The following is a 9,475-nucleotide window of genomic DNA, read 5'->3' as shown; positions in this document are numbered from 1 at the left end:
TATCACAACAAAGGCCACACCACACCCCCTGTCATGTGTGCCATCATCACAACATAGGTCACACCACAACCCCTGTCAAGTGTGCACCCCCTGTCAAGTGTGCCATCATCACAACATAGGCAACACCACACCCCCTGTCAAGTGTGCCTTTATCACATAATCATAAGCATATAAAATAAACATCTAGGCCAAACCTCACTGAATAATATATTGCGACAGTCAATGTACGTCAATTAAGCATCATGAATTCCAAGATATAGTTTAAAGTATAGAAGCCCGAGTAAGAGGAAGCAACTCCTAATAAAGCATATAAGATGTATATAATTGCATAAATGCTCAATCAATAGCCCCCGTCAATTTACCATTTTAATTCAATGAACCACAATAGAGGAGTCTCAACTCAACTCAATAAATCACCACAAATATCTCAATTATATTTCTAACATTTTGTTAAATACCCTTAAGTAGCTCAAATCATATAAAATAATTCATTATCTTAGGATTCCATTATATTATATTAATGGTTTACACAAAAATTTCACAATAATTAATTCCTGTTTAATTAAGGAAAGCAAGTAAGTAGTAGTTTAGTCTCCCCTACCTCACATCCGGCGAAATATTACAACCAAGCACTTGCCAAAGATCCACAAACGGAATATTTGATAGTCTGAAGCTTGATAGCGATGAAATTCCAAAGTACTACGACCAAGAAGTGACCAAAAGTCCATCAAGACGATCCCAAATCGTTCCATACTATGCAACATTTGAAAGAACACGCGAACTTGGGCTAGGATACACATTTTCATAACTTTTCAAAAGTCAAAGTCAACGGTCAAAGTTAAAAAGTCAACCCTCGGATCAACTTCTCGAAACTCAAACCCGAGTAAAGATTCTGGTGACCCATCTACTACAAGCACACCATTTTGAAAACCAAGTCAATCAGAGTTCATTAACATCCTCAAATGTCCTTTTGATTCTCACTTAAAAGTGTTCTTGAGTTCACGAACAAGTCCAACCCAATAATCTCCAATGAAAAATCTTCATTTCAAGTCTTAGAAAAAAATTCCCGTTTAAAGTTACGGTTCAAAACCCACTTTAAATCAACCCAAATCATGAAATTGATTGAGGAATTAGATTGATGCTATAATCCATGTATAATGAGTAAAATAAGCTCAAAAAATGATAGTAAACTCACCTTAGTAAATCCTTCATAACTTTTTATATAAAACTTTATATAAAAAGGTAGGATAATCCCCAAGCTCCATCTCCAACTTTTTCTCAAGCTCTAACTCAATTTTCACGCAAAAATAGCTGCTGGTCGTGTCCCTTATGCACAGCCCCAGTGCAGCAGCTGGTTGTACCATCTGTTTCACAGGTTGTACCTCAGGACCCATATTTATTTTTCTGCCAGACACCTTTTAGTAAATCCTTCATAACTTTTTATATAAAACTCCAATTGATACACGGTTTAATACGTTGGAAATAGACTTAAAGGGCTACAACTTTCATATAATACACTTTTTCAAATTCATTATAGATTGAGCACGATTCTCGTCAGAAGTTAGGTATTGTGCGCGCTCATTTGAAACTTTAGTTTGTCAAGGCACCCCTTGGACTATAAATTATTTCCAAAGTTCATACAGGTCATAAATTATAATACCAACCTAATGGAACCTTCCAACTACCAAATGGAGCACGTTTTCCCAATACGACCTCAAAATCTCAATTAATACAATACCGGAATTTCCACAACGAATTCTTCATCAAAAGTGAACCAAACGACGTCCAATTGACCTCAAATTTTGCAAGCAAGCCAACAATAATATGACAGAGCATTTGAAGCTTATGACACGCAAAATGAAGCACTAATTCTTAAAACTATTAAGCGGGTCGTTACACATATACTAGTAAACCCCCTAGTTTCTTCTCTGATGATAATATTATATTGAAATCACGTCCAACCACCCAAGGTAATTGAATCTGCAATCTAAGTTAATCAGCTTCATAGTTGTATTCTATCTCCAACATCACACTTAACATATTTTACTGTAACTAGGATCTCCTTCTGTAAATTTGTATGAAGCACCTGTAATGTCAACTGTTGGTGTGTATCCATAACTACATTACTCTGCCATTCCTTTTCAGCAGAACATCTATATTTTTTGTGACGAATTAGCCATAGTCTTTTGATGCCCCAATATTCTTCTGTATAACTCAATGTTGTCACCTTCTTGAAATGGTTTCATAAGAGCTATTACTGAATAGTGATTTCTCCCGTCAAGATCAAACAATCTTTCAAAAGCATTTTGAGTATTGACTGATTTTATGTTCTAGAATAATGCTTTGTCAATCATTGAGAAACATTATTTTTATATTTATTATGCCTTGTTGTTACTCCCAGAGGAGGAACTCTTGTATACCTTGATACTTTATGTTTTTTCCCTGTCTACTAAGTATGATCATATTTTCCGGGAGATAAATCACCTTGCTTCATATTAACCTCCAAAGCTTCTTCTTCATCTTCCTTATCTATTGTTCGTGTATGTCTCTCCTGAATAGGGTCACTACCTTCATTGGATATTGTATTAGATTTTGAAAACTCTATTACCGATTGTAATGTGTCTTTTAGCACATCTGTTGTGGAACCAGTCCCCTGATTGTCCTCTTGTCACTGTGTATGCCTGGATCCAGATTGCTTTTATCCTTTTCCACTTCAACTTCTTGGTGTTATGTTGTCAATATTACCCTTTTCTGCGTCATCTACCACCTCTAACTCTTGACTACTACTCCCTCCGTCCCAATTTGTTTGAAGGTTGACCAGTTTGGGGAGTCAAACAGCTCTTTCTTTGACTACGATTTTCTCCAACTCTTTTCAAATATTGTGAATTACTAAATATGTAGACTTACAGTACTTTTTATGTAGTTTTCAAATATGTAATTTTATTATAAAATACTCGAAGAATCTATATTTAAAATTAAGTCAAAGAAAAGTTGTTTGACTCTCCAAACTGGTCAACCTTAAAACAAATTGGGATGGAGGGAGTAAATATCAATAAGCTCACCCTGATTCGTATCATCCTCATGTTGATGCATAATCTCCTTTGGATCATTGATTTGTTGCTGAGTTTTGCCAAAAGAGGCTTCAACCCAAGCCTTAGCTGACTCACTCTCATCAGGCACCTTTGTTATTTCTTTGTTGTGGTTACTTTCCTTTACTATCTTTTACTGGTATTTTATCTCTGCCTTCCTTTGTTTGTTTGGGTGTTGTATTATTATCATTCTTCACCTATGCTTCCATTATTTGTTTAGTTGTTGCATTGTTACCATTCTTCACCTCTGCCTCCTTTATTTGTTTGGTTGTTCTACTGTCACAATTCTTCTCCACCCCCTTGTCTGCTTTTAATCCAACTAAATTTCTATCACTTTCCTCATTGTTATAATATTGATCTTGGTCTCTCTTTCCGAAGAAAAGAATTTATTATTTGTAGCCACTTGATCATTCATATTCTTCTTTCCAGGATCTCCTTTTTCTGTTGTACAATGTCCTCCCTTCTGTTTTTCTGCCAATGCATTAGCCTCTTATCCTTAAACACATTCTACTCCTCTTTGTTGTACTTTCCCCTTTGCTGATTTCCAACTATATTACCACTGGATATAGTCTTTGAAGGGTTTGATTTATCAGGTATTAACTTTTCTTGCTTTTCTTCCTGATTCGTCTCCTTTTGTTCATCTATTGATAGCGATTCAGGATGCAAGATATGGTAATCGACCTCAGTATGGCCTTGTAGTTTGCAATTTTGATAGTAACTTGGGAGGTAGTTATATATTTTGATCCACTTTGCCTTTACTTCTCATGTATCCTTCTTCATGATACCAAGACTAACCTTTTGAGGGAATTCACTTAATAAATCGACTTTGACTTTTAGCCTAGCACAGCTAGGTCTAGTTTGATTCTTTGTAACAACAGTTGCAAGAGAGAATATGGATTCTTTGACAAAATAATTTAGCGGCAAATATGAAAAGGAAATCCATGCTATTGCATAGATGTTGTTTCTTTATCAAGATCAAACAAAGGATTCAACTTAATGACGTATCTGATACAACCATTCTTTCATTATGATATAGAAAGCTGGCTTGGACAATAACCTCACATAATCTTCTAGCAACGTGAGCCTTATTAAGACATACCTATTATGTATCAACCTTATGTTGCATTCATCTTTGAGCTCGCATTGTGTAGGTATGAATTTATGTAAATCTTTGATGTCTTACCATCCATAAGAGAACTTTAGAACAACGGCATACTAGAGGTTCATGTATAATCATCTGGTTGATCTCTTCTTCCTCCCATATGACCATTATCTCACCACGCAAGTACGTCAATGGTTTAAGAGGTAACGGTTTGAATATACATGCATAACTAGTCGATGAAGTTGGTATTGGTGGAGGTTGTCCACTAGCCATAGTGTCCCTGGACAATGAACTCTGTTAGGGTTTTGGCATGCGTAGAAACTGTGATTTAGCGAGAATTTCTTATACCACTTTTTCTTGGCAATTTGCTTTCGTATGATGTTTATCTACTTTAAGATTTATTCATGCCATATATATATATGTATATATATATATATATATATATATATATATATATATATATATATATATATATATATATATATATATATATATTGTGATTTGAAGTACTTTTGGGATTGTCTAATAATTTGGACATCGCGACTTCTTGGGTTGTGACGAAGTGATTGTAGCGGTTCAATATTTTTTTCGATTCGCATTTGCACTTGCCTCATTTAAAAAGGAAAGTGTCTCGGGAAAGTACGGTTGTCAATCGTACTGGGAAAAAAAAAAATATACCTCTATGTAATGGTACTCTAAATGGATAATGTTTTAGAGTCGCCACCTAATTTTTAGGAAATTAGAAAAACTAATTCGAAAAGGGTTCATTTAAAACGGTTAAATTTTAAAAGAATCCTAATCTAACCAAAGTATGGGTAAGGGTTCTGGTGATCCCCCGGGGAAGGTGTTAGGCACCCCCGTATTAAAGATCCGTAAAATACGGTTGAATTACGGGTTCTAATAGTATGCCTTTGTAGATATAAATTGCTTGTGATAAAAACAGTTTTTGTTTCATATTCCCGCAAATAGAAATTAGTCATTCATGCCAAAAACACTCATTTTCAAGAAACGAAAAATGGTAGAGTTTTGCCCAAAATTGGGCGTTTTTTGAATCTCGGACTAGAACACCTAGGTTAAAACCCGAAGGCGTTAACCCAAGTAGAACACTATGTAAGCTCACCCGAGTTTAGAAAAAGGTTTTTTTTAGAAAAAATGTTTTTAAGTATAGAAAATAGTTTTTGAAAATAGTTTTTATAGGCATACTAATATACTCCATAGGTTAGCCATATTTTTAGAACTTTTATCCAATTCTAGGTTTTAATCTTTACAAAGAGTCTCAAAGTTAACTCATTAGCCTTTTTAATAGTCAAAACAGTTCACCCAAAATGATAATCCTAGTTTACAAAACATCTTTTCCAACTCAAGTTTCAAATCAGTCATAGTAGTCCTAAAGTTTGCCTATAAGTTCAAAATCATATCAAAGGTATCTAAAATCCTCAAAATCATCCTCAATCCTAAATTTGCCTAAACGGTTTTTTTTTTCTTTTTTAAAAACTTTGAAAATCAATTTTTTAGCAACTCTTAGGCGTGATAATCTCATTCAGGGTTCCAATTTATATACAAGCATACATATATATAAGCAAGTAAATAATTTAAAGAGAGTAGGGAATGAGCCGACCAAGCCCAATAGAGAAAATACATAAATAAATATATCCGCTCCAAATTATGCTTCAATGCCTTAGTCCTTCCATGATAGGGGTTGACTCGATCTAGAAATGTTAGTGGGCCTCGAAAGATCCACCAACAAATTAGGGAGGTCACAAAAGTTAGGTGTACAAAATATTAGTAATAGGCCGAGGTCAATTATTTAATTTACAAAGCTAAAAAAATGAATTACAATACTTTTAAACCAAACCAAGCCCATAATTATCATACTTATAAATAAAAAAAAGGACAATTTATGCAAAAGGCCCAATAGTTGCTATGAATTAGTAACAAACTCATAAGAACTAAGTTTTTTTTTTTTTTTTAATATATCAAAAACTAACAAGAATGAATAAATCACACTAAACTTATCAACACAATGTCAAAATTCTAACTTAAGCTACTATTTTTTCTTATTTTTATCAACTTTAATTAACCTAAAATCACTTAACATTGTCAAAAATAGTAATAAATTCATAGGATACTCACTTAATTATGTAAACAAAGTTAGGCTAGCACATAGTCCTTTTCAACTACACAAGCATCATAAATAACATATAATCATAACTTAAAATGAAATAAGGGATGGAATCTCTTTTTCTTATTTTTATCGATTTAACTAACCTAAAATCACTTAACATTGTCTAAATCACACTTCTAATTTATTTTCATTTTTTCAAATAGTAATAAATCCATAGGATACTCACTTAATCATGTAAACAAAGTTAGGCTAGCACCTAATCCTTTTCAACTACACAAGCATCATAAACAATATATAATCATAACTTAAAATGAAATAAAGGATGGAATTTTTCTTATTTTTATCAATTTAACTAACCTAAAGTCACTTAACATTGTCTAAATCAAACTTCTAATTTATTTTCATTTTTTCAAATGGTATCAAATTCACATAATATCCACTTAATCATCAAGCAAGACTACAAAGAATTATTTTTTAACTAATACAAGTATCATAATAAATATATAATCATAACTAGAAATGAAATAAAGAATATCAATTTAACTAACCTAAAATCACTTAACATTGTCTAAATCCAACTTCTAATTTATTTTCATTTTTTCAAATGATATCAAATTCACATAATATCCACTTAATCATCAAACAAGACTAAGCTAGCAAAGAATTATTTTTAACTAACACAAGCATCATAATAAATATATAATCATAACTAGAAATGAAATAAAGGATAGAATGAGAGGTTGCCTTTTGATGGGGCAACCTAAAGATCAAAATGAGGATTGGTTCAATCTACTTCAAGCACCAAACACTTCACAAGTGTTTAAACCCCTTTTTCTTTTAATTTTTTTTCCTTTTTCTATATGTATATCTTATATTTCTATCTTTTGTTGTTAAGCTTTGAATATATAAATCCAACTTTAGCTTTTAGGATGCCAAATTTGAACACTTTTTTTATTCATTTTTTTTCTTTCCAAAAATAGAAAAAGAAGATTTCCTTTTTTTTCTTCTCTCAAAACATCCCCCCCCCCCCCCCGCCACGACACCCCGAAACCAAAAAAAAAAAAAAAATGAATCTCCCAAAAAAAAACGATCTCCCTTTCTTAATGTTCATCCCTTCTATTTGTAGGCAAGCCAATTTAGAATTACATGGACAAAAATAGGCCATGTGGCCATAGCTTTTCCCCCCAAAATCTTTATTCAAATTTTCAAAAATCATCCAACTAAGCAATTAGAATTTTATGGACAAAAATAGGCCACTTGGCCGTACTTTCCCCCCCAAAATCCTTATTCAAATTTTCAAAATCATCCAACTAAGCATTTAGAATTCTATCGACAAAAATAGACCACTTGCCCATACTTTACACACCCCCCCCCCCCCCCCCCCCCCCAAAATGCTTATTCAAATTTTCAAAATCATCTAACTAAGCATTTAGAATTCTATAGACAAAAATAGGCCACTTGGCCGTACTTTTCCCCCAAAAAAGATCTTATCCAAATAGTATCAATAAAGGTACAAATGGATAAAATCCCCTTCTTATTTTTTTATAAAAATGTAGCATAGTTTTTATATAGTAGTTTTTATATAGTTTTAAGCTAATTAGTCTAACACGCCCCTTGTAAAATAATATTTTGACGAAATAAAAATTATAATACGTCGTTTTAAAATACGAGCTTCAAAACGAGCTCAATATTGATATACTTTCGAGCAATATTTAAAGTGAAAAAATGCGGTCAAAATGAGCTGTAACTCATACTTCATTTTTAATTAACAATTTTTTCAAGTTAGACGGAGCGGGATATGTATCTTCTTTTCAAATCATGTTTGTGAAAGTAAATAACTTGTAATTTCTTATAATTGTTAATTTTTATGAAAATAATAATTAAACCTCAATTTTTGCAATTTTCTCCGGATTTTTAAATTTTTAATTTTTTAAGGGCATCCTTACTCCGTCTTGGACTCGGGAAATTTGAAAATTAAAATACACGTTTTATGAGGTGAAAATTAGGTGTCAATAGTGATACCAGAGCCCTAGGTTTATAGGTCTTATGAGTCATGAGCAACGTTTAGCAGAGTCTTACAAGTCGTTATGAAAATGTATGTAATTATCTTCAAGAGGCCACATGACATTTTAGGAAATTTTCCTTTCTTTCTCTCTTTATCATGCGACTTTTTTCAACTTGGATTCTAAATCTCACTTTCTCACATATGGTGAGGACACGTTCATCTACTACTAATTAGAAAACTCCTATACACGAAGCCATGACCACTATTAGAGGTAGGTGCGGAGGTAGAGGATAAGCTAGGGCTTAAGCTAGAGCTTGTATAGAGGCACCTGCAAGGGAAGAAGCACCAATAGTTGCTCGAGGCCATGCCAGAGATGCTTTAGTTGATCCACTTACAACTCATAAGGATGAGAAGATTTCAACCCCGACTGTTCAGATAAGACAACTTAGATTCTTAAGCGTCTTCATTGTTGTGCTCTTTGTCACCGAACCATGCACAGGCTAAGCAAGACTCGATGCCCTCACTTATGAACTTGAGACATGTATAAAAAGATATGAGATTAATTTCATAATATAAAGTCTTTTAAGAATTACTAGGTGTAAATGATTCCTTTAAGTCCAAAACATTGAGACATGAAACAAAACAGGAATAATGCCAAATATTTGCATAACTTGAACAACTTAGTCTACGAAGCATCTAAGACATAATCATGAGCAAGAAATTTATCGACTGACAAGACTATGGTATACAAAGGCGGATCCAGTGATTTAAAGTGGAACCTTTTAAATTTTTAACTGTTGAACCCTTATATTTTTAAAATTATGGGTTCATATCTACTATTTATTATAATTTTAGTAAATTTTACACATAAATTTATACCCACATCGAATGTTTGGGGTTTGAACCCCTAGTTATAGTGCTCCATCCGCCTCTGCCGGTATATGGTGTGAAAAGATTACTTTGAATAGTGTGGTACTTGACTTTTGTCGTAATCATGAATAGAAATCCCTAATTGTTGCATCCTGATTTCTTTGAGCGGTGTAGCATAGACTAGGTTGAAAGGAAATATTTGAAGAAAAAGATATGGTAAAATGTAAAGGTGACGATAAGATGCGTGTTATTAAAAATGGCCTGTTAGAAAGAACGTGAAGAAA

Source organism: Lycium ferocissimum, chromosome 12 (genome assembly GCF_029784015.1).
Source record: "Lycium ferocissimum isolate CSIRO_LF1 chromosome 12, AGI_CSIRO_Lferr_CH_V1, whole genome shotgun sequence".
Taxonomy (NCBI): Eukaryota; Viridiplantae; Streptophyta; class Magnoliopsida; order Solanales; family Solanaceae; genus Lycium; species Lycium ferocissimum.
Note: the sequence above shows the minus strand (reverse complement) of the source record.